This window comes from Bombina bombina, chromosome 5 (genome assembly GCF_027579735.1).
Source record: "Bombina bombina isolate aBomBom1 chromosome 5, aBomBom1.pri, whole genome shotgun sequence".
In the NCBI taxonomy this organism is placed as follows: Eukaryota; Metazoa; Chordata; class Amphibia; order Anura; family Bombinatoridae; genus Bombina; species Bombina bombina.
Window position 1 is genome coordinate 485,437,999 of NC_069503.1, and position 25,491 is coordinate 485,463,489.

The following is a 25,491-nucleotide window of genomic DNA, read 5'->3' on the forward strand; positions in this document are numbered from 1 at the left end:
CCTTCTCATCGTGTTAACATACACCAACCACCGGATTCATTCTACTACAGCTGCTAGTACTTGCAAGTATATCTCAATCTGTATTGAACTGCTAATTGTTATTTGTCTGCCATTCCTTGCTTGCAATACTTTGCTTATCTATTGGATAACCTGTTTTCTATCATTTGCTGCTTAAATCTCCAGTCTGCATTCTAACCATATCTTATGCTTTGCAACAATCAAAGTACTAAGAACATATCAGCCGTATATTTTTGCATAGTGTCATTTATACTTATATCAGCAGTTATCCTAACCTCTACCTGCTGTATTACTTTGCAAACACTCAGTTTCACTCTTACACCGCTGCTGGGAATCATCCATTACTATTAAAGTGCTGTATTAATACTGACACTGCAGGCTAAGTCTTTCCTGTGGTTGTTCCGCTATTACAGCTACACAACATTTAAATATTGTAGTTGTAACATATACACACATATATATATATATATATATATGTGTGTGTGTGTGTGTGTGTGTGTGTATATATATATATATATATGTATAAATAAAATGTTGTGTTTATGTGGCTTACACTGCTTTATTTGTTAATCATACCACTGTCCACAGTTAGAATGACTGTCCAAAAAAACATGACAATGTTATGTGTCATAAGACCTAATAACTGGCTAGTGGCTACTATTTAATCACATCACAGGCAGCAAATTTTATTTTAACTATTTTTTGTTTTGTATTTTTATGCTCCAAGAGTGTATTGGACATTGAGAAACAAAAATCGGGATTGGGTAGATATACACTTATATCCCAAACCGGATTACAAATCGATAGAAAATGTAGTTGCCCCTTAAATAGTGTCTGTAAACAAGACGATATAGTAAATGTATGTGTGTGTGTGTATGTATGTAAATGTATGTGTGTGTGTGTGTGTATATGTATATATATATGTATATATATATATATATATATATATATATATATATATATATATATATAGTTCAAATAGAGGCAGGACTCCCAAGAAAGACTTGTAGTTAAAGCTCGTTAGTAAGAGCAAACATTTTCAACAGCATTTGCTATCTGGTATAGACACTATGCACTCAGCACTTAGTTTAAAAATCACATGAAAATTTTATTGAATGAAAATGTAAAAGTTCATACAGGAGCTGCGGTAAACACAGTCACTCACGGTAAGTAGAGAGACAGGGAGGCAAGTGACGTCAACTGACGCGTTTCACGCCGGTTGGCGCTTTCTCAAAGATAGTTTGGGAAGTGACCATACAGGGATTAAATACCCAATACTGCCTTAGGTCACTCCCTCAAACTAAACAACGTTGTATTGTTATTGTAACGAGTAAGGATATGTACGAGCCAAATCCTAGAAGCCAACAGCTCTTAGTGTTTTATTGCAGCCAGGCTTAAACGCAAGCGTATTTAGCTCATAAACATAATCCTCACTCTACAACAAGCACAAGCGAGACAGGGAAAACATATAGAGTAAATTGTACTCAGTGTATATATATTAGCAAGCATCCGCTGGTATAACAATATATACAAGTAATAAATCACAATGGTGAGATTCAGCGTGTACAATAACTGGTACAATTTAACTGTTTTGGAAATAGATACATGTTAATATCAGTATGAGAGAAAAGAGGAAAAAGAATACAACAGTAAAAAAAAAAAAAAAAGAAAAACTGTTACATTGTTGAAATAAAGCATATACAAAAATATATTTTTAGTAAAAACAATTCAGTTTGTTTGTGTGAAGAGAGATGTGTTAATACAATACTATATATATATATATATATATATATATATATATACAGAACTATTACTTTATGTCATACATTTTCATAGACACAATAATGTATCAGGGAACAAATTCCCTTGTGTCTATGAAAATGTATGACATAAAGTAATAGTTCTGTATATATATATATATATATATAGCGAGATTTCGCCTAAATTTGGTCTTCTTGCAATATTTAAAATTTATCAACACTGAATCAATTTGAGTTTAGTATTGTATTAACACATCTCTCTTCACACAAACAAACTGAATTGTTTTTACTAAATAGATTTTTTTGTATATTTTTGTATATGCTTTATTTCAACAATGTAACAGGTTTTCTTTTTTTTTACTGTTGTATTCTTTTTCCTCTTTTCTCTCATACTGATATTAACATGTATCTATTTCCAAAACAGTTAAATTGTACCAGTTATTGTACACGCTGAATCTCACCATTGTGATTTATTACTTGTATATATTGTTATACCAGCGGATGCTTGCTAATATATATACACTGAGTACAATTTACTCTATATGTTTTCCCTGTCTCGCTTGTGCTTGTTGTAGAGTGAGGATTATGTTTATGAGCTAAATACGCTTGCGTTTAAGCCTGGCTGCAATAAAACACTAAGAGCTGTTGGCTTCTAGGATTTGGCTCGTACATATCCTTACTTGTTACAATAACAATACAACGTTGTTTGGTTTGAGGGAGTGACCTAAGGCAGTATTGGGTATTTAATCCCTGTATGGTCACTTCCCAAACTATCTTTGAGAAAGCGCCAACCGGCGTGAAATGCGTCAGATGACGTCACTTGCCTCACTGTCTTTCTACTTACCGTGAGTGACTGTGTTTACCGCAGCTCCTGTATGAACTTTTAAATTTTCATTCAATAAAATTTTCATGTGATTTTTAAACTAAGTTCTGAGTGCATAGTGTCTATACCAGATAGCAAATGCTGTTGAAAATGTTTGCTCTTACTAACGAGCTTTAACTACAAGTCTTTCTTGGGAGTCCTGCCTCTTTTTGAACCTTATTTTCAGCTGCTCCCTAACCCGATACTTTCTACGCCGAGTGCAGGAAGTTCGAATCAGTGTGCTAGCTCCACGCCTTGCGGACGACGGCGTTTGGTCTCCTAAGATAAGTGTTTTTTACCTACTTAACCTTAACTGCTCTTGTTATGTGTGTATATGTATATATATATATATATATATATGTGTGTGTGTATATATATGTATATATATATATATATATACATACATACATACATACATACATACATACATACATACATACACACACACTCTCCTTATTTCCTGAGCTCGAACATAGCTTGAAAAATAAATGTGAAAGCAGTCTATGCTCAACGGCATGTAGCCGTGTAAACTCACCGCACCAGGGTATGTGCAAAATCCAATTCTAGGAAATTAAGGTTCCATCGCTCAGGGCCGCTTCCACAGCAGCGCATGTGTAGCTGAAGGTGTGTCCGGTCACGTGGCATCCTCGACCAATAAGGAAAGTGGAATCACAGAGTGTAATTTACTCTGGATCTGGGGCAGTTCGGAAGCTCCCTTAGCCTGTGTTTTGCCTGGTCCTTGTTTAGGCAACAGAAAGGATTATATACCAAGGCAGAGGGTGAAGTAAAATTCTTTCTTTATTGCAAATTCCAAATAGGATAAAATAAAACCAGGAGGTCCATATAAAACAGTGCACACTTACAAGGTGTACAAGTGTGCGTTATTTGCAATAAAGAAAGAATTTTCCTTCACCCTCTGCCTCGGTATATAATCTTTTCTGTTGCCTAATATATATATCCACGCACACACACACAGTATATATTCTTAACAACTGCAGGAAATGTCATCATGTACATCTTACAGATAAGTGTAAAAATATAGCTTTGTATCATTTTTAATTTATTGAAAGTATGGAATATTATTTATTTTCTTGCAATGTAAGGAACAGACAGAAAGATGATATGGTGGGCTCTACTAATATCATGATCCTCTACACTTACAAACATCACACTGCACCCTCCCACATTACCAGAGCCCTCCCACCTTTATTTTACTCCAACTCAGTCAGTTCTCATTTAAAGGGCCATTATAATTTATTTATTTTGATCTAGGGGTTAACAAAAAGTTAATGATGACAACAAGATTAATAAATTACTGTTATAAATCTATTAAAGGTAATATGCTGTTTATACATTTGTAAGTAAAATATATATTAATGCTTCCACTGTCCATTTTGTGAGTTGAATAACACAGTCTAGCATTTCCTAAGCTCCTTACAATGTAGAGAAACAGGCTGCCAGACATCAATCAAATACCCCTCTGCTTGTGTTCACTAGGGAGGGAGAGGTTCTGGCAATGGTTGCTATGGCAACCTTTGAAGCGTCCTGCAGAACTTATAGTTTCTGAGTGAAATAATTTACGATATTTGGTGTTTCACTTTGATACTCTTCCAGGCACAAAATACATTCTCTTATCTGCATCTCTCCTCTAACCTCTCTGCTATGGATAATACTTCTTATCTTGTACACACTCCCCTTGCCTCCTCTCACTGTTATGTGCGCTATTGCAGCTGTCGGCGTTCTGCCAGCACACAGTGCAGTGAGAGGAGGCAAGGGGAGTGTGTACAAGATAAGAAGTATTATCTGTAGGAGGAGAGATGCAGATAGGAGAAGAGGATTGTAAATAATTTCACTCAGTGAAGCTTCAAGCAGACGGTGATCATGCAATAGCGCACATAACACTGCAGTACTGAGAGGAGGCAAGGGGAGTGTGTAACAAGTTAAATTTAAAAAGTATTACCGTAGCAGTCAGAGGAGAGATGTAGATTTATTGTGTCCCCCAGTCTGCGCGATGCCAGCCTTCTGAGTGCTGCCTGAGCACTGGCTGTGACAACCCCTGTGCCCGCAGCAGCACTTGTGAAAATGGAATACGATCCGATTCTCGGATCTACCATGCAAATGGGGCCACTGTCACCGATATGGGAGCTCTGGGCTGTTTGCTTCGCCTCATAGGCCAGAAAAAGGAGGGGAAGCTGGGACAGGGCACGCACAGTCACACTCACACGTCTCAGCTTTCTCTTCTTGATTCCCACCAGTCCTACTGGAATGCCTCCAAGTCACATGATGTGACTGACAGTGAGCAGTGAACACTCTGACACGTCACACGCCGGCAGACTGGCACCGCTCATGGGAACATTCAAGTCAACATTAAACCTTCATGATTCAGATAGAGCATGCAATTTTAAAAACAACTTTCCAATGTACTTCTATTAACAAAATGTGCACAGTATTTTTATATGCTGAGCATGTGCGAGAATTTACAGAATATACGTTTATGTATTTGTGAATGGCTGATGGCTGTCACATGATACAAGGGGAGTGGTAATAGATATAACTTTAATATTTGTCAGAAAATAATCTACTATTTATTTGACATTCAGACTAAGTGCTATTGCTTTGTCTTTTTATCATGCTTTTGTTGATTATGCAAATCTACTGTAGTGTTTAGTGTTCCTTTAACTGGGCATAATCACTGTCTGTTAAAACTCTGTTCTTTTATGTGTAAAGTAGGCATGGGAATTTGTATAATTTGTGATGATCTGAATGCAGAAGAAGTCGGTCAGTTGCGGCATTAAACTCTTTTTGAAGCCGTATTTCTTCTTGTGAAAGTGGAACACTCTAAGATCTAGATTTGCACAGAAATTAGTTTGTTGCACTTTCGCAAGACGGAATCCGGCTCCATAAATAGCTGAGTGTCGTGAGTGGCCGCCTTCTTACTCATTCAGATCATCACAAATTATACTAATTCATGTGTATAGTGTATACAGCAATGCACATTTGTACACCATATAGATGCACACGTTTGGCATAATAATGATTTGTCTTGCTCTGGAAGATAGATAAAATATACTTCTTAGATATGCTGCAGTTTTGTGTTGTTTAATGTCTCTCTTTAATCATAAGGTTATTTTCTTTGTTACAACCAGGGTTGATGAGCCCCAGTAATTAACTACAAAGCTTTGGTAACTGATTGCAGTTTATTGAAGTCTTTTGATGAACTGATACAAGTTATACAAGCAGGGTGCTTGATGTTACAATCTTCTGCCAGATACAAAAGCATGTAGCAGAACAGGAACAATACCCTCATCAATTAAACATTCTTCTTTCTTTCTAATTGCAGTGAGAGTCCACAAATTCATTCATTTACCTATGGGAAATACTTCACCTGGCCACCAGGAGGAGACAAAGATACCCCAAACAAAGGATTAAATATCACTTCTCTACCCTCTCAGTTGTTCTTTGCCCCGTATCATGGAGGTTGGCAGTGAGAGGTGCTCTGCTGAAGATTTGATTTCTATGTTCCTCAATAGATTGTTTCCTGCAAGAGAGGACAGAGGAGCTGTTAGTAGCCATATAATTATTTTAGTAGAGTCTTGGTGAATGTCAGCTTTGGATGTCGCAGGGAAGTTCCTATATTTGACCTTTTTCTACCCCATTGATGTCAGCTGTTTTGTGCCTTAAAGGGACATTGTACTCCCCTTTAATGTGTTCCCAATGGTCCATTTGACCAGCTGGAGCATTTTTTATTGTTTGCAAACGTCCACTTTAAATGTATTTGTTATTCAAAATAGCTACTTTTGCCTGTTGTGTCCCACCTACACTGAAAGAATGGGTAACACAGTTTTTGTCTGTATAAAAGTTATTTAAATAGGAGACAAAAGCACCGATTAATTTCCTAGTGAGGGGTAATGAGGGAGAGACAGATTTTGTATGTGAAATAGATGCTTGTGCTTATTCAAACACCCCAGCCATAATTAGCCTTTCAATACCTAACATAAATAACATTAGTAGTGGAAATATAATCGAGAGATACGTTGAATAGCACCAACTAAAAAGTAAGGGAATTCAGCACTCTTCAAAAGTTTTACTAAATATTTTTAAATTATTTTATTAGTACAAAAAGGAAAATAGAAAAATAGATGGACACATAGTGCACAGCAGCAGCATGATCACAGCATATATACCAATAGCACTTTACAAAAAACAAATTAATAAGCTTATAACAAAAAAGTGTCACATGCCGGCAGAGTATCTTAAAAAACATGATGTTTAAATATCATAGCTCCATAACTGCACATAAACCCCTTAAAGGGACAGTATACACCAATTTTCATTTAACTGCATGTAATAGACACTACTATAAAGATTAATATGCAGATACTGATATAAAAATCCAGTATAAAACCATTTTAAAAACTTACTTAGAAGCTCCCAGTTTAGCTCTGTAAAAAGGATTAGTTAGAACACCCACTAAAAGTGGGAAATATTCAGACACTCCCCCCCCCCCCTTCCTCTGCATATGAAAATACTCTTTACCCAAACAGGAGCAAGCTGCAGTAGGTATACGTAAGTATTCTCCTCCTCTTTGGGGCTTGGTTAGGAGTACAAAAATCAGTGCAATGTTATTTAAAAATAAGCAAAACTATACATGTTTAAAAAAAATTGCTGTATAGGCTATATAAATGGATCATCTACAAAACATTTATGCAAAGAAAAATCGAATGTATAATGTCCCTTTAAGCAACACAGGGTAACATTTCAGTGCAGTTTATTTTTTAACAGATCTATACTGTATCACAATATGGTAAAGACAAGTGTTCTCACCAAACACCACAATTTGCTATAGAAGGACACAACATCCCCCCTTGCTGCAACCAGACCCCTCTTACCATATGAGGGTAACATCTGAGAAGGTTGAACATGAGGATCTATGTTGTCCCTTGCAAATGTTGTGGAAAAAAACATGGCATTAACCCTTTGAGTGCTAAGCTGAATTTAATATTTTTCTGTTTTTTACTATTTTCAAAAAACATGTTTTTTTACTTTTTTTATTCCCCCCACCCCAGATCCCCAAGACTTATACCATTGGAAAGGTTAGGTGATTACCTTTCCAAAGGTGGGTCTTGGGGGTCTGTAGCTGCTTAGATCCCTGAGATACAATTTTCTAAGCAGCATGCCCCCTTTCCCTATACTTTGTATTGACAATTTTAAATAAAGTTGCGCGGTGACGTCATCACTTCATTGCGCGTGACGTCACCGCACGTAACTGGAAGGAGCGGGTGCGGGCCCCCAGATTGTAAAAAAGGTAGTTGAGTGCTAATGACGGCTCTGAGCCGTCATTAGCGCTCAAGGGGTTAAGATACACATGAGTATATACCACAGTCTCAATCGTGTATGTTCCACTTCTCCCCGTTTTTACCACGACATGTACTGTGCAGTACGTCTAGTTGTGCTGGTAGGAAAATTACATATCTGGAAACTAGTAGCAATATGTTACTGGTTTACCTTTTCTCCGGTGTCTATTTTACAGCAGGACCTGCACAATGCACTGAGTTGCGCTAGTCTAGGAGGTAACCTTACTGATTCTGGTGAAGCAAAATAACCTCTGACAGTGTAGATGCACAAAGAAAGAGAGCTGATCAGGCTCTCAAACACCACAGTTTCCCAGTTGTTCTGGAAAGTGCGTCCTGAGCGTAAAGCACATTTCTTTCATGTAATTAGCAAGAGTCCATGAGCTAGTGACGTATGGGATATACATTCCTACCAGGAGGGGCAAAGTTTCCCAAACCTCAAAATGCCTATAAATACACCCCTCACCACACCCACAATTCAGTTTTACAAACTTTGCCTCCGATGGAGGTGGTGAAGTAAGTTTGTGCTAGATTCTACGTTGATATGCGCTCCGCAGCAAGTTGGAGCCCGGTTTTCCTCTCAGCGTGCAGTGAATGTCAGAGGGATGTGAGGAGAGTATTGCCTATTTGAATGCAGTGATCTCCTTCTACGGGGTCTATTTCATAGGTTCTCTGTTATCGGTCGTAGAGATTCATCTCTTACCTCCCTTTTCAGATCGACGATATACTCTTATATATACCATTACCTCTGCTGATTCTCGTTTCAGTACTGGTTTGGCTTTCTACAAACATGTAGATGAGTGTCCTGGGGTAAGTAAATCTTATTTTCTGTGACACTCTAAGCTATGGTTGGGCACTTTGTTTATAAAGTTCTAAATATATGTATTCAAACATTTATTTGCCTTGACTCAGAATGTTCAACATTCCTTATTTTTCAGACAGTCAGTTTCATATTTGGGATAATGCATTTGAATTAATCATTTTTTCTTACCTTCAAAAATTTGACTCTTTTTCCCTGTGGGCTGTTAGGCTCGCGGGGGCTGAAAATGCTTCATTTTATTGCGTCATTCTTGGCGCGGACTTTTTTGGCGCAAAAAATCTTTTCCGTTTCCGGCGTCATACGTGTCGCCGGAAGTTGCGTCATTTTTTGACGTTATTTTGCGCCAAAAATGTCGGCGTTCCGGATGTGGCGTCATTTTTGGCGCCAAAAGCATTTAGGCGCCAAATGATGTGGGCGTCTTATTTGGTGCTAAAAAATATGGGCGTCGCTTTTGTCTCCACATTATTTAAGTCTCATTTTTCATTGCTTCTGGTTGCTAGAAGCTTGTTCTTTGGCATTTTTTCCCATTCCTGAAACTGTCATTTAAGGAATTTGATCAATTTTGCTTTATATGTTGTTTTTTCTCTTACATATTGCAAGAGGTCTCACGTTGCATCTGAGTCAGAAGATACTACAGGAAAATCGCTGTCTAGTGCTGGATCTACCAAAGCTAAGTGTATCTGCTGTAAACTTTTGGTAGCTATTCCTCCGGCTGTTGTTTGTATTAATTGTCATGACAAACTTGTTAATGCAGATAATATTTCCTTTAGTAAAGTACCATTGCCTGTTGTAGTTCCTTCAACATCTAAGGTGCAGAATGTTCCTGATAACATAAGAGATTTTGTTTCTGAATCCATCAAGAAGGCTATGTCTGTTATTTCTCCTTCTAGTAAACGTAAAAAATCTTTTAAAACTTCTCTCCCTACAGATGAATTTTTAAATGAACATCATCATTCTGATTCTGATGACTCTTCTGGTTCAGAGGATTCTGTCTCAGAGATTGATGCTGATAAATCTTCATATTTATTTAAAATGGAATTTATTCGTTCTTTACTTAAAGAAGTACTAATTGCTTTAGAAATAGAGGATTCTGGTCCTCTTGATACTAATTCTAAACGTTTAGATAAGGTATTTAAATCTCCTGTGGTTATTCCAGAAGTTTTTCCTGTTCCTAATGCTATTTCTGCAGTAATTTCCAAAGAATGGGATAAATTGGGTAATTCATTTACTCCTTCTAAACGTTTTAAGCAATTATATCCTGTGCCGTCTGACAGATTAGAATTTTGGGACAAAATCCCTAAAGTTGATGGGGCTATTTCTACCCTTGCTAAACGTACTACTATTCCTACGTCAGATGGTACTTCATTTAAGGATCCTTTAGATAGGAAAATTGAATCCTTTCTAAGAAAAGCTTATCTGTGTTCAGGTAATCTTCTTAGACCTGCTATATCATTGGCTGATGTTGCTGCAGCTTCAACTTTTTGGTTGGAAACAGGATCTAAAAATATTGAATCGTTATGTAAGGATACCAACGTTCAAGATGGTAACTGTAAGGACTATCTTGCCTTTTGTTCAGCAAGGGCATTATATGTCCACAATAGATTTACAGGATGCATATCTGCATATTCCGATTTATCCAGATCATTATCAGTTCCTGAGATTCTCTTTTCTGGACAAGCATTACCAGTTTGTGGCTCTGCCGTTTGGCCTAGCTACAGCTCCAAGAATTTTTACAAAGGTTCTCGGTGCCCTTCTGTCTGTAATCAGAGAACAGGGTATTGTGGTATTTCCTTATTTGGACGATATCTTGGTACTTGCTCAGTCTTTACATTTAGCAGAATCTCATACGAATCGACTTGTGTTGTTTCTTCAAGATCATGGTTGGAGGATCAATTTACCAAAAAGTTCATTGATTCCTCAGACAAGGGTATCCTTTCTGGGTTTCCAGATAGATTCAGTGTCCATGACTCTGTCTTTAACAGACAAGAGACGTCTAAAATTGATTTCAGCTTGTCGAAACCTTCAGTCACAATCATTCCCTTCGGTAGCCTTATGCATGGAAATTCTAGGTCTTATGACTGCTGCATCGGACGCGATCCCCTTTGCTCGTTTTCACATGCGACCTCTTCAGCTCTGTATGCTGAATCAATGGTGCAAGGATTACACAAAGATATCTCAATTAATATCTTTAAAACCGATTGTTCGACACTCTCTAACGTGGTGGACAGATCACCATCGTTTAATTTAGGGGGCTTCTTTTGTGCTTCCGACCTGGACTGTATTTTCAACAGATGCAAGTCTCACAGGTTGGGGAGCTGTGTGGGGATCTCTGACGGCACAAGGAGTTTGGGAATCTCAGGAGGTGAGATTACCGATCAATATTTTGGAACTCCGTGCAATTTTCAGAGCTCTTCAGTTTTGGCCTCTTCTGAAGAGAGAATCGTTCATTTGTTTTCAGACAGACAATGTCACAACTGTGGCATACATCAATCATCAAGGAGGGACTCACAGTCCTCTGGCTATGAAAGAAGTATCTCGAATTTTGGTTTGGGCGGAATCCAGCTCCTGTCTAATCTCTGCGGTTCATATCCCAGGTGTAGACATTTGGGAAGCGGATTATCTCAGTCGCCAAACGTTGCATCCGGGCGAATGGTCTCTTCACCCAGAGGTATTTCTTCAGATTGTTCAAATGTGGGAACTTCGAGAAATAGATCTGATGGCGTCTCATCTAAACAAGAAACTTCCCAGATATCTGTCCAGATCCCGGGATGCAGTGGATGCATTATCACTTCCTTGGAAGTATCATCCTGCCTATATCTTTCCGCCTCTAGTTCTTCTTCCAAGAGTAATCTCCAAGATTCTGAAGGAATGCTCGTTTGTTCTGCTGGTAGCTCCGGCATGGCCTCACAGGTTTTGGTATGCGGATCTTGTCCGGATGGCCTCTTGCCAACCGTGGACTCTTCCGTTAAGACCAGACCTTCTGTCACAAGGTCCTTTTTTCCATCAGGATCTGAAATCCTTAAATTTAAAGGTATGGAGATTGAACGCTTGATTCTTGGTCAAAGAGGTTTCTCTGACTCTGTGATTAATACTATGTTACAGGCTCGTAAATCTGTATCTAGAGAGATATGTTATAGAGTCTGGAAGACTTATATTTCTTGGTGTCTTTCTCATCATTTTTCTTGGCATTCTTTTAGAATTCCGAGAATTTTACAGTTTCTTCAGGATGGTTTAGATAAGGGTTTGTCCGCAAGTTCCTTGAAAGGACAAATCTCTGCTCTTTCTGTTCTTTTTCACAGAAAGATTGCTATTCTTCCTGATATTCGTTGTTTTATACAAGCTTTGGTTCGTATAAAACCTGTAATTAAGTCAATTTCTCCTCCTTGGAGTTTGAATTTGGTTCTGGGAGCTCTTCAAGCTCCTCCGTTTGAACCTATGCATTCATTGGACATTAAATTGCTTTCTTGGAAAGTTTTGTTCCTTTTGGCCATCTCTTCTGCCAGAAGAGTTTCTGAATTATCTGCTCTTTCTTGTGAGTCTCCTTTTCTGATTTTTCATCAGGATAAGGCGGTGTTGCGAACTTCTTTTGAATTTTTACCTAAAGTTGTGAATTCCAACAACATTAGTAGAGAAATTGTGGTTCCTTCATTATGTCCTAATCCTAAGAATTCTAAGGAGAAATCGTTGCATTCTTTGGATGTTGTTAGAGCTTTGAAATATTATGTTGAAGCTACTAAGTCTTTCCGAAAGACTTCTAGTCTATTTGTTATCTTTTCCGGTTCTAGAAAAGGCCAGAAAGCTTCTGCCATTTCTTTGGCATCTTGGTTGAAATCTTTAATTCATCTTGCCTATGTTGAGTCGGGTAAAACTCTGCCTCAGAGGATTACAGCTCATTCTACTAGGTCAGTTTCTACTTCCTGGGCGTTTAGGAATGAAGCTTCGGTTGATCAGATTTGCAAAGCAGCAACTTGGTCCTCTTTGCATACTTTTACCAAATTCTACCATTTTGATGTATTTTCTTCTTCTGAAGCAGTTTTTGGTAGAAAAGTACTTCAGGCAGCGGTTTCAGTTTGAATCTTCTGCTTATGTTTTTCATTAAACTTTATTTTGGGTGTGGATTATTTTCAGCAGGAATTGGCTGTCTTTATTTTATCCCTCCCTCTCTAGTGACTCTTGTGTGGAAAGATCCACATCTTGGGTAATCATTATCCCATACGTCACTAGCTCATGGACTCTTGCTAATTACATGAAAGAAAACATAATTTATGTAAGAACTTACCTGATAAATTCATTTCTTTCATATTAGCAAGAGTCCATGAGGCCCGCCCTTTTTTTGTGGTGGTTATGGTTTTGTATAAAGCACAATTATTCCAATTCCTTATTTTATATGCTTTTGCACTTTTTTCTTATCACCCCACTTCTTGGCTATTCGTTAAACTGAATTGTGGGTGTGGTGAGGGGTGTATTTATAGGCATTTTGAGGTTTGGGAAACTTTGCCCCTCCTGGTAGGAATGTATATCCCATACGTCACTAGCTCATGGACTCTTGCTAATATGAAAGAAATGAATTTATCAGGTAAGTTCTTACATAAATTATGTTTTCAGGCTAATTAGTGTAGTACAACAGCTCCTGCAAGGTAAGAAAAAGTGTTTCAGCCATTCAGACCTCACGGCAAGTTCAGCTCTAAAGTTTGCATCCTCAAAAATGTAGCAAAAGTACAAACAGCTGAAGTCCTACAGTAACTCCGACATGGCAGCTCAAAGACACATAGAAGTCAGCCAATTGCCATTAGTAGGTCTGCTTTAGGCTCAGCCCATTGTTATGGGCATGTCCTAGGTGATGGTTTTAATGAGAAAAAAAAACAGCTATTTCAAATACAGAAATATACTGTATATGAAGGAAAGATTTTCCATACATTTAATACTCCAAGGAATACAAAGTGGATACACTCACACGTCAGGGGAATCTTTTACTATGTGACACTGGAATTGCAGTAAACATCACTTCTTTCTCTTGTAAGGTGTATCCAGTCCACGGGTTCATCTATTACTTGTGGGATATTCTCCTTCCCAACAGGAAGTTGCAAAGAGGACACCCACAGCAGAGCTGTCTATATAGCTCTTCCCCTAACCCCCACCTCCAGTCATTCTCTTTGCAAGCTCTCAACAAGATAGGAAGTATAAAGAGATATGTGGTTATTTAGTGTAGTTTTCATCTTCAATCAAGAGTTTGTTATTTTAAACAGTACCGGCGTTGTACTGTTTGCTCTCAGGCAGAAATTAGAAGAAGAATTCTGCCTGGAGGATAATGATCTTAGTGGATTGTTACTAAGGTCCATTGCTGTTCTCACACATAACTGAAGAGTATGGGAAAACTTCAGCTGGGGGAACGGCCTGCAGATTGCCTGCTTTGAGGTATGTTCAGTATTTTCTAGAGAGATGATAAAGTCTAGAAAATCCTGACAGAGCCTTTTTGGAAATGAGGTAAGCTAGATGCAGTGATTTAATAACGACTGGGATCAAGCTTGCAAGGTTGGGTAATACTCATGTTATTTGTTTCTAGTGATAAAAACGTTTTCTTTTTGCACATGAAGATCGTTTTTTGAGAGGGTTTAAACTTTGCTTTTGGGGTTTACTTGTCCACATGGCTTTTTCAGAAACTCCAAGGAGTGTTTCTTTAAGGCCCCTATGACATCAAGTGTGGTGGGAGGGGCCTATTTTCGCGCCTTAGTTGCGCAGTTGCTTTCCTTCTAAGACATCAAGCTTCTCTAGAGGAGTCCTTCTGTATCTGAGGACCACTAAAGAGGGTTTCTTCCATTCCTGTTTAGCGGTTTTGTACCGGTGGTAGACGTTTTTTCAATCCGGTTTGGGGGCCAAAGGGTTAATAGTCCATTTGCAAGTGGGTGCAATATTACCTTGGTCTCATATACACACTGTAAAAATTTCGAAGAGTTTACTACTTTTTTTCATTGTTTTGCAGTTTAAGTGCTACTTTTTTTCTCTTAAAGGTACAGTACCGATTTGATAAATTTGCTGTTTTTACTTTAATAAAGTGTTTTCCAAGCTTGCTTGTGTCTTTGCTAGTCTGTTAAACATGTCTGACATAGAAGAATCTACCTGTTCAATATGTTTAGAAGCCATTGTGGAACCCCCTCTTAGAATGTGTACCACTGGTACTAAACTATCTATAAGTTACAAAGACCATATTGTGGCTTTAAAGAAATATATCACCAGAGGATTCTCAGACTGTAAGAAGGGAGATTATGCCATCTAGCTCTCCCCATGGGTCAGAACCTGTAACACCCGCACAAATGACGCCAAATGCATCTAGCGCGTCTAATTCTTTTACTTTACGAGACATGGCGGCAAGTATGAGTTCTACTCTCACAGAGGTGTTGTCTAAACTGCCAGGGTTACAAGGAAAGCGAGACAGCTCTGGGGCTAGAACAAATACAGAGTTTTCTGACGCTTTAGTAGATATGTCCGATATGCCCTCACAATGTTCCGAAGTTGGATTTGATATCTGAGGGGGACATTTCAGATTCAGGGAAGTTATTACTTCAGCCCGACTCTGACATGACAACATTTAAATTTAAGCTTGAACACCTCAGTTTATTGCTTAGGGAGGTCTTAACGACTCTGGATGATTGTGACCCCATTGTGGTACCAGAGAAGTTGTGTAAAATGGACAAATACTTTGCAGTGCCTGTTTACACTGATGTTTTCCCAGTCCCTAAAAGGTTTTCGGAAATTATAACTAAGGAATGGGATAGGCCAGGTATACCGTTCTCTCCCCCTCCTGTGTTTAAAAAGATGTTCCCCATAGCTGACGCCATGCGGGACTCGTGGCAAACGGTCCCCAAGGTGGAGGGAGCTATTTCTACTTTAGCTAAGCGTACAACTATTCCGATTGAAGACAGTTGTGCTTTCAAAGATCCTATGGATCTTTTGGTTCGAGTCTCTAGAAGAGGCTCTTCAAGTGGGACTCCGTGGGATGAGATTTTAGACAGGATAAAAGCTCTTAAACTTGCTAATTCCTTTATTTCAGACGTTGTGTTTCAGTTAACTAAACTTGCGGCTAAAAATTCAGGTTTTGCCATCATGGCGCGTAGGGCGCTATGTCTTAAGTCCTGGTCAGCAGATGTTTCATCAAAGTCTAAGCTTCTTAACATCTCCTTCAAAGGAAAGACCCTATTCGGGCCTGATCTGAAGGAGATCATTTCTGATATTACTGGGGGAAAAGGTCACGCCCTTCCCCAGGATAAGTCTAATAAGTTAAGGACCAGACAGACTAATTTTCGCTCCTTTCGAAACTTCAGGAGTGGCGCGGCTTCCGCTTCCCTTAGTACAAAACAAGAGGGAAATTTCGCCCAAGCCAGTCTGGAGACCTAACTAGGCTTGGAACAAGGGGAAACAGGCTAAAAAGCCAGCTACTGTCTCTAAGACAGCATGAAGGAGTAGCCCCCGATCCGGGACCGGATCTAGTGGGAGGCAGACTTTCTCTCTTCGCCCAGGCTTGGGTAAGAGACGTTCAGGATCCCTGGGCAGTGGAGATCGTTTCCCAGGGATATCTTCTCGAATTCAAAGGTTCATCACCAAAGGGGAGATTTCATCTCTCACAACTATCTGCAAACCAGATAAAGAGAGAGGCATTCTTACATTGCATTCAAGACCAACTGGTTATGGGAGTGATCCACCCAGTTCCAAGGGAGGAACAGGGGCAGGGTTTATATTCAAACCTATTTATAGTTCACAAAAAAGAGGGAACTTTCAGACCAATCTTGGATCTCAAGATCCTAAACAAATTCCTCAGGGTCCCATCCTTCAAGATGGAGACGATCCGAACCATTCTTCCTATGATCCAGGAGGGTCAATATATGACTACCGTGGACTTAAAGGATGCTTATCTGCACATTCCGATTCACAGAAATCATCATCAGTTCCTCAGGTTCGCCTTCCTAGACAGGCATTACCAGTTTGTGGCTCTTCCCTTCGGGTTAGCCACGGCGCCAAGAATCTTTACAAAGGTTCTAGGGTCCCTACTGGTGGTCCTAAGGCCGCGGGGCATAGCAGTGGCTCCTTACCTAGACGACATCTTGATCCAGGCGTCGACTCTTCAAATCGCCAAGTCCCATACGGACATTGTTCTGGCCTTTCTGAGGTCTCACGGGTGGAAGGTGAACAGAGAAAAGAGTTCTCTCTCCCCTCTCACAAGAGTTTCTTTCCTAGGGACTCTGATAGATTCAGTAGAAATTAAACTTTTTCTGACAGAGGTCAGGATAATCAAAGATTCTAACTTCCTGCCGTGCTCTTCATTCCATTTCTCGGCCGTCAGTGGCTCAGTGTATGGAAGTAATCGGCCTAATGGTAGCGGCAATGGAAATAGTTCTGTTTGCCCGCCTACATCTCAGACCACTGCAACTTTGCATGCTCAATCCGTGGAATGGGGACTACACAGATTTGTCTCCTCTGCTAAATCTGGATCAAGAAACCAGGGATTCTCTTCTCTGGTGGTGATCTCGGGTCCATCTGTCCAGGGGAATGAGCTTCCGCAGGCCAGAGTGGACTATAGTGACAACAGATGCCAGTCTTCTGGGCTGGGGTGCAGTCTGGAACTCCCAGAAAGCTCAGGGTTCGTGGACTCAGGAGGAGGCCCTCCTCCCGATAAACATTCTGGAACTAAGAACGATATTCAATGCTCTTCAGGCATGGCCTCAACTGGCTGTGGTCAGGTTCATCAGATTTCAGTCGGACAACATCACGACTGTAGCCTATATCAACCATCAGGGGGGAACAAGGAGTCCCCTGGCAATGATGGAGGTTTCCAAGATAATTCTATGGGCAGAGGCTCACTCTTGCCCTCTCTCAGCTATCCATATCCCAGGAGTAGAGAACTGGGAGGCGGATTTTCTAAGTCGGCAGACTTTTCACCTGGGGGAATGGGAATTTCACCCGGAGATATTTGCCCAACTGATTCATCTATGGGGCAGACCGGAGCTGGATCTGATGGCGTCCCGTCAGAATGCCAAGCTTCCTTGTTACGGGTCCAGGTCAAGGGATCCTCGGGCAGCACTCGTAGATGCCCTAGCAGCCCCCTGGTCCTTCAGCCTGGCTTATGTGTTTCCACCGTTTCATCTTCTCCCGCGTCTGATTGCCAGAATCAAACAGGAGAAAGCTTCGGTGATTTTAATTGCTCCTGCGTGGCCTCGCAGGACTTAGTATGCAGATCTGGTGGACATGTCATCCTGCCCACCATGGCCTCTGCCATTGAGGCAGGACCTTCTAATCCAGGGTCCATTCAAACACTAAAATCTAACTTCTCTATGCCTGACTGCGTGGAGATTGAACGCTTGATCTTATCAAAGCGTGGTTTTTCTGAGTCTGTTATTGATACCTTGATCCAGGCTAGGAAGCCTGTCACCAGGAAGATCTATCACAAGATATGGTGTAAATAACTTCATTGGTGTAATTCCAAGGGTTTCTCATGGAGTAGGGTCAAGATTCCTAGGATTCTATTTTTTCTCCAAGAAGGATTGGAAAAGGGATTATCAGCTAGTTCTTTAAAAGGACAGATATCTGCTCTGTCTATTCTCTTTCACAAGCGTCTGGCAGATGTTCCAGATGTTCGGGCGTTTTGTCAGGCTTTAGTCAGAATCAAGCCGATATTTAAACCATTTGCTCCGCCATGGAGTTTAAATTTAGTTCTTAAAGTTCTTCAAGGGGTTCCGTTTGAACCTATGCATTCATTAGATATCAAACTTTTATCTTGGAAAGTTTTGATTCTAGTTGCTATCTCTTCAGCCCGAAGAGTTTCAGAGTTATCTGCTCTGCAGTGTGATTCACCCTATCTGATTTTCCATTTGGATAAGGTGGTGTTACGTACCAAGCCAGGTTTTCTTCTTAAGGTTGTTTCCAATAGAAATATCAATCAGGAAATTGTTGTCCCTTCTCTGTGTCCGAATCCTTCTTCCAAGAAGGAACGGTTGTTGCACAATCTGGATGTGGTTCGTGCTTTAAAGTTCTACTTACAAGCAACTAAGGATTTTCGTCAAACATCTGCCTTGTTTGTTGTCTACTCTGGGAAGAAGAGAGGCCACAAGGCTTCGGCAACTTCTCTTTCTTTTTGGCTGAGAAGCATAATCCGTTTAACTTATGAGACTGCTGGCCAGCAGCCTCCTGAAAGGATTACAGCTCACTCTACTAGAGTGGTAGCTTCCACATGGGCATTTAAAAATGAGGCTTCTGTTGAACAGATTTGCAAGGCGGCAACTTGGTCTTCGCTTCATACTTTTTCTAAATTCTACAAATTTGATACTTTTGCTTCCTCTGAGGCTATTTTTGGGAGAAAGGTCTTACAGGCAGTGGTGCCTTCTGTTTAAGTTCCTGCCTTGTCCCTCCCTTCATCCGTGTCCTAAAGCTTTGGTATTGGTATCCCACAAGTAATGGATGAACCCGTGGACTGGATACACCTTACAAGAGAAAACAAAATTCATGCTTACCTGATAAATTTCTTTCTCTTGTGGTGTATCCAGTCCACGGCCCGCCCTGTCACTTTAAGTCAGGTGTTTTTATTTTTTAAAACTACAGTCACCACTGCACCCTATAGTTTCTACTTTTTCTTACTTGCCTTCGGTCGAATGACTGGAGGTGGGGGTTAGGGGAGGAGCTATATAGACAGCTCTGCTGTGGGTGTCCTCTTTGCAACTTCCTGTTGGGAAGGAGAATATCCCACAAGTAATGGATGAACCCGTGGACTGGATACACCACAAGAGAAAGAAATTTATCAGGTAAGCATAAATTTTGTTTTTTAAAATGTAATTCATGTGCATATAGACCAAAGATAATAGTTTCCCATTTGCAACAATATCATAGATTTCACGGAAGGTGTATCAGTGCACGGGGGAGGCGATGTGTGTACAGCTGTCAAAAAAACCTTACTAGCTTAAAGCGAAATCTTCTTCATCTAGGTGTATTGCAAAAAAAAAAAAAAAAATGTTCCTTTTAAAGTAGAGGTTTGAAGTCTTTATACATAACATAAGTTGTCAAATCAGATTGCCCCGCCCCTACCAGGGTAGGGGCAGATGGTTTAGAAGTACAAATATATATTGCACTTATATATAAACTAAACAGGGAGCACATTTTAGACATAGTAATAACATACAAATTTGCACTATACCTCTATATAAACCTTAAAATCTCTTTCATGGCTTCCACTGATCCAATATCTGCCTAGCAATGTAGTGCAGTGATGTAAACTGTGTTATATCGCAGGCACAATATTCTCTGTTTGTAACTGCTTATTATATTATATAGAGGGACAATAAACACATTGAGATTGTAATATAACATTTTAATATACTTTATTTTTTTTAGTAAATTGTATTGTTGTTTTTTTCAATTCCCGTTAAAAGCCGAAATGCAGACTGCAGACTTATCACTGCTATATTCCACAGTCATTGGTTGCACACTCCAGTTGCCTATTTATAACTGTCACTAATTGGCCACAGCAGAGAAGGAAACCTAGGTTACAACATGGAGATCACCATTGCTTTATAGACACTAAAACCTTAACCCCTTAAGGACCAAGCTTCAGATGCTTGTCTTTTGGGTTAAGGACCAGAGCAATTTTTGCATTTTTGTTATGTGTGTGTTCAACTGAAATTTCCATCTTTCTCATTTATTGCACCAACACATATTTATATACCGTTTTTTAAAGGACAAAAAGGGCTTTAATTTGATGTGACATATACATATATAAGTTCTCATTTATTATAAACAAAATACTAAAAAAATAAAAAAACTTTTTTCACAGTTTTGCTCATAATAATTTGTACAGCTTAAAGGGACATGAAACCCAAAATAATTATTTCATTATTAAGCTAGAGAATGCAATTTTAAATAAGTTTCCTATTTACTTCTATTAGCAAATTTGCTCCGTTCTCATGTTATTCTTTGTTGAAGAGGTACCTAGGTAGGTAGCGTGCACATGTCTGAAGCACTACATGGCAGGAAATAGTGCTGACATCTAGTGCTCTTGCTAATGTATTACTTTGTTGCAAAATTGCTGCCATATAGTGCTACAAGACACGTGCACACTCCTGAGCGTATATCTCTGCTTTTGAAGAAAGAATAACAAGAAAACAAAAACAATTGATAATAGAAGTAAATTGTAAAGTTGTTTAAAATATGTTCTATCTGAATCATGAAAGAAAATGTTTGGGTTTTATGTCCCTTTAAGAAAAGTAATTCAAAATAAATTTAAGGACTGGGTAAAGGGGATATTTTAACTTTTATTAATATGTTGGATTTTTTTACAACATTCAAAGTAACAAAGATCCGTCTCTCTCCACTTCACAAACCGAACAGAGGTGGAGGGAGGCGGATCTGATGTCCCAGCAGCATTGTGACCGTTGTGATTGGCTGTCAGTGATCACGTGGGCTGGGACATCGTGATTTGCTGTTGCTAGTCTGCTTCAGGCGCTGAGGCAGCTAGCAAGAGCATTAACCCCACGATCGCCGGTACCACGGTGATCTGGGGCTGATTTTAGCGCATGACGGAATTATTCCATCATGGTTCCTTATGGCACGGGCAACTATGACTGAATAATTCCGTCATTGGTCCTTAAGGGGTTAATCCTTATTTTTTCAATATTTAAACAACTAATATAATAAAAAAAACAATAAATCAGTATATTATTTTCAGGCTAATCTGTACATTGAATGTATCGTTTGATCTAGAATTTATTTAGTGTTTACTTTCCTTTAAGAAAAAGGCATCTAATGGCTGGAAATAAGAGAGGCATTGGGAGGAGGGTGGCATAATACTACTTTATAATATACACTAGAAGATAAAGAGTTAACATGCAAGAAGTGAAATTATATCGGAAACATGAAGGGTGAAATAGAAGTAAGATTATTGAAGAAGAAAAAGGGATTTAATATAAAATACAATATTACCAGGCAAGTTAGAAGGGTAACAACATTTAGGGGTCGATTTATCAAGCTGCGGCAGACAGGGACGCATAAACGCGCCCCTGTCCGCCGCAGCTAGCTTCTGGCGGGCTGAATTCTCTAGCGGAATTCAGCATTGCACACACGCACTATTTTGCGCTTGCGTGCAATCCTGCCTGCACACAGCCAATCACGCACAGGCAGGAGCGGTCGGACGAGACCGGAAAGATTGAAATTCGCCACCTTGGAGGTGGCGAAACGCTAAGAAAGCAGGGGGTCGAAAGGCTTGCGAAGGCTTTGATAAATCGACCCCTTAGCCTTCCTATTTAACCCTTCAGTCTATCCCTTCTACCTTAACCCGTTACTAGCCTGGAGAATAATGTAATAATATGCTTTTAACATTACTTTGAAAATGAACAGAATTGAATACAAGTTATGTTTTAAAACTATATAGTGATACTACTGACATCTTCTTGTGCTGATATGAAACTTATGTGAATCATATACATCAAAATAAACATTTTTAAAGGGACAATAAGCTCAAAATTAAGTTGACATGAATAAGATGGAGCATGCAGTTTTACCCCCTTAACCCCTTAATGACCGGACCATTTTTCAGTTTTCTTACCCTTAATGACAATGGCTATTTTTACATTTCTGCAGTGTTTGTGTTTAGCTGTAATTTTCCTCTTACTCATTTACTGTACCCACACATATTATATACCGTTTTTCTCGCCATTAAATGGACTTTCTAAAGATACCATTTTTTTCATCACATCTTATAATTTAATATAAAAAATATATAAAATATGAGGAAAAAATGGAAAAAAACACACTTTTTCTAACTTTGACCTCCAAAATCTGTTACACATCTACAACCACCAAAAAACACCCATGCTAAATAGTTTCTAAATTTTGTCCTGAGTTTAGAAATACCCAATGGTTACATGTTGTTTGCTTTTTTTGCAAGTTATAGGGCAATAAGTACAAGTAGAACTTTGCTATTTCCAAACCACTTTTTTTCAAAATTAGCGCTAGTTACATTGGAACACTGATATCTGTCCGGAATCCCTGAATATCCCTTGACATGTATATATTTTTTTTTAGAAGACAACCCGAAGTATTGATTTATGCCCATTTTGGTATATTTCATGCCACCATTTCACTGCCAAATGCGAGCAAATAAAAAAAATTGTTCACTTTTTCACAAATTTTGTCACAAACTTTAGGTTTCTCACTGAAATTATTTACAAACAGTTTATGCAATTATGGCACAAATGGTTGTAAATGCTTCTCTGGGATCCCCTTTGTTCAGAAATAGCAGACATATATGGCTTTGGCGTTGCTTTTTGGTAATTAGAAGGCCGCTAAATGCAGCTGCGCACCACACGTGTATTATGCCCAGCAGTGAAGGGGTTAATTAGGGATCTTGTAGGGACCTTGAAGGGTTAATTTTAGCTTTAGTGTAGTGTAGTAGACAACCCAAAGTATTGATCTAGGCCCATTTTGGTATATTTCATGCCACCATTTCACCGCCAAATGCGAGCAAATAAAAAAAAAAGTGACATTTTTCACAATTTTAGGTTTCTCACTTAAATTATTTACAAACAGCTTGTGCAATTATGGCACAAATGGTTGTAAATGCTTCTCTGGGATCTCCTTTGTTCATAAATAGCAGACATATATGGCTTTGGCGTTGCTTTTTGGCAATTAGGAGGCCGCTAAATGCTGCTGCGCACCACACTTGTATTAAGCCCAGCAGTGAAGGGGTTAATTAGGTAGCTTGTAGAGAGCTTGCAGGGTTAATTTTAGCTTTAGTGTAGAGATTAGCCTCCCACCTGACACATCCCACCCCCTGATCCCTCCCAGACAGCTCTCTTCCCTCCCCCACCCCACAATTGTCCCCGCCATCTTAAGTACTGGCAGAAAGTCTGCCAGTACTAAAATAAAAGGTGTTTTTTTTTTTTTTTTTTTTAATTATTCAGCTGTGATGGACCCCTGCCTTAACCCCCAACCTCCCTGATCCCCCCCCAAACACCTCTCTAACCCTCCCCACCTACCTAATTGCCACCATCTTGGGTACTGGCAGCTGTCTGCCAGTACCCAGTTTTCCCCAAAAAATAAAGTGTTTTGTTACATGTTTTATTTTTATTTTTTCTGTAGTGTAGCTGCCCCCCACCCCCCAGATCCAGATCCAGATCCTGATCCTGATCCTGATTATTTATTTAAAAAATTCTGCCCCCCTCCCTCTTACCAAAATTCATTGGTGGCAGTGCCAGTGATTGCTGCGCGCGCGCGCGCGCGCGCACACACACACACACACACGCACGCGCGCGCGTGCACGCAGCCCCCGCACGCTCCCGGCATCCGGCGTGCACAATGCCAGAGTGGCTCTCTCTGCATCGGATGCTTTCTAAAGGGTATTGCAGGATGCCTCAATATCGAGGCATCACTGCAATACCCTGAGAGCTGCTGGAAGCGATTGCGATCGCTTCCAGCACTCTCTAAGACAACTGACGTACCAGGTACGTCCATTGTCACTAACTGCAAGTTTTTGCAGGACGTACCTGGTACGTCAGTTGTCATTAAGGGGTTAAGGACCAGCGACGTACCCTGTATGTCGCTGGCCTTTTTTTGGGACTTGATTGTTTTATACCGTGGTCTTGCCACCAGCGTTGAGACTGCTCTATTCCACAAAGCCTTCTGGAGGGAGGGCATTAATAGCGTGTTCTTGCTAGACTTGTGCTATTATGTCCGCAAAAAACCCTTAACGACCAGTGACATACAGGGTATATTGTGGTCATTAAGGGGTTAAACAACTTTACTTCTATTATCAAATTAGCTTTGTTCTCTTGATATCCTTTGTTGAAGACTAAACCTAGGTAGGCACGTGTCTGTGGCATTCTATGGCAGCAGTGTTTGGAACTATGTATAACACTGTAAAAGCACAAAAGGAGAAGAGCGCAGAGTATAGACATTTAATAAAAGTGCAAATGCTAAAAATGGCAACCCACAAGACGTGAAATAAAAAACAGCATATCACACAATAATAAGACTTGTCCCCGGTCCAAGAAATTAGATTCCGGTTTCCTCAGTCTCCTGCGGTCCCAAACGGTAGAAGATAAATGCAGAAAGGCAATCCGGATTATGGGTTATTATCCGCCACTGATATCCACTAGTGTCCACTGCTGAGCTGACTTTAGGGTCCGACTAGCCCGCTATGGGATAAGGTTAAACAGAGCACACACCCTCAGCTCTTCACCAATAGACTCCTCACTGCAGACGAGGAACTACGGAAGCCTCACTGGGTCTCAAAAGTTCAAATGAAATGTATAACACTGCTATAAACAATGTTGCAAGCACTGCTGCCAGGTGGCTTAAGACCTGTGCATGCTCCTGAGCTCACCCAGGATTACTCTTTTTTTTTTTTTTTTTCTTTTTTTTTACAACATTTTATCTGTTTTTTACGATTCCACTGATAATTTCAGAGAATAGGGAGCTTCTGTTGTGTACACACCATGCATGTGTTTGAATGATTTCTATGCTGTATGCATGTTAAGGAGCAGAAATAAAAATCCCATAAAAAAGGTTAAACACATTGTTAAAGTCAGCTGCAGAGCAGCAGTGCACTACTGGGAAGGAACTAACTGAGCAAATCTGGTGAGCCAATGACAAGAGGCATGTGTGTGTAGCTTCCAATCAAAAGCTAGTCCCCAATGGTGCATTGCT

At 39.7% G+C, this 25,491-nt stretch overlaps 1 protein-coding gene across 1 annotated transcript in view; it reads left to right on the plus strand.

The window, feature by feature from the left end:
- GALNT4 (polypeptide N-acetylgalactosaminyltransferase 4) overlaps positions 1-25,491 on the plus strand; it is a 220,716-nt gene that overhangs the window by 176,543 nt on the left and 18,682 nt on the right. The gene's annotated exons all lie outside the window — the stretch shown is intronic.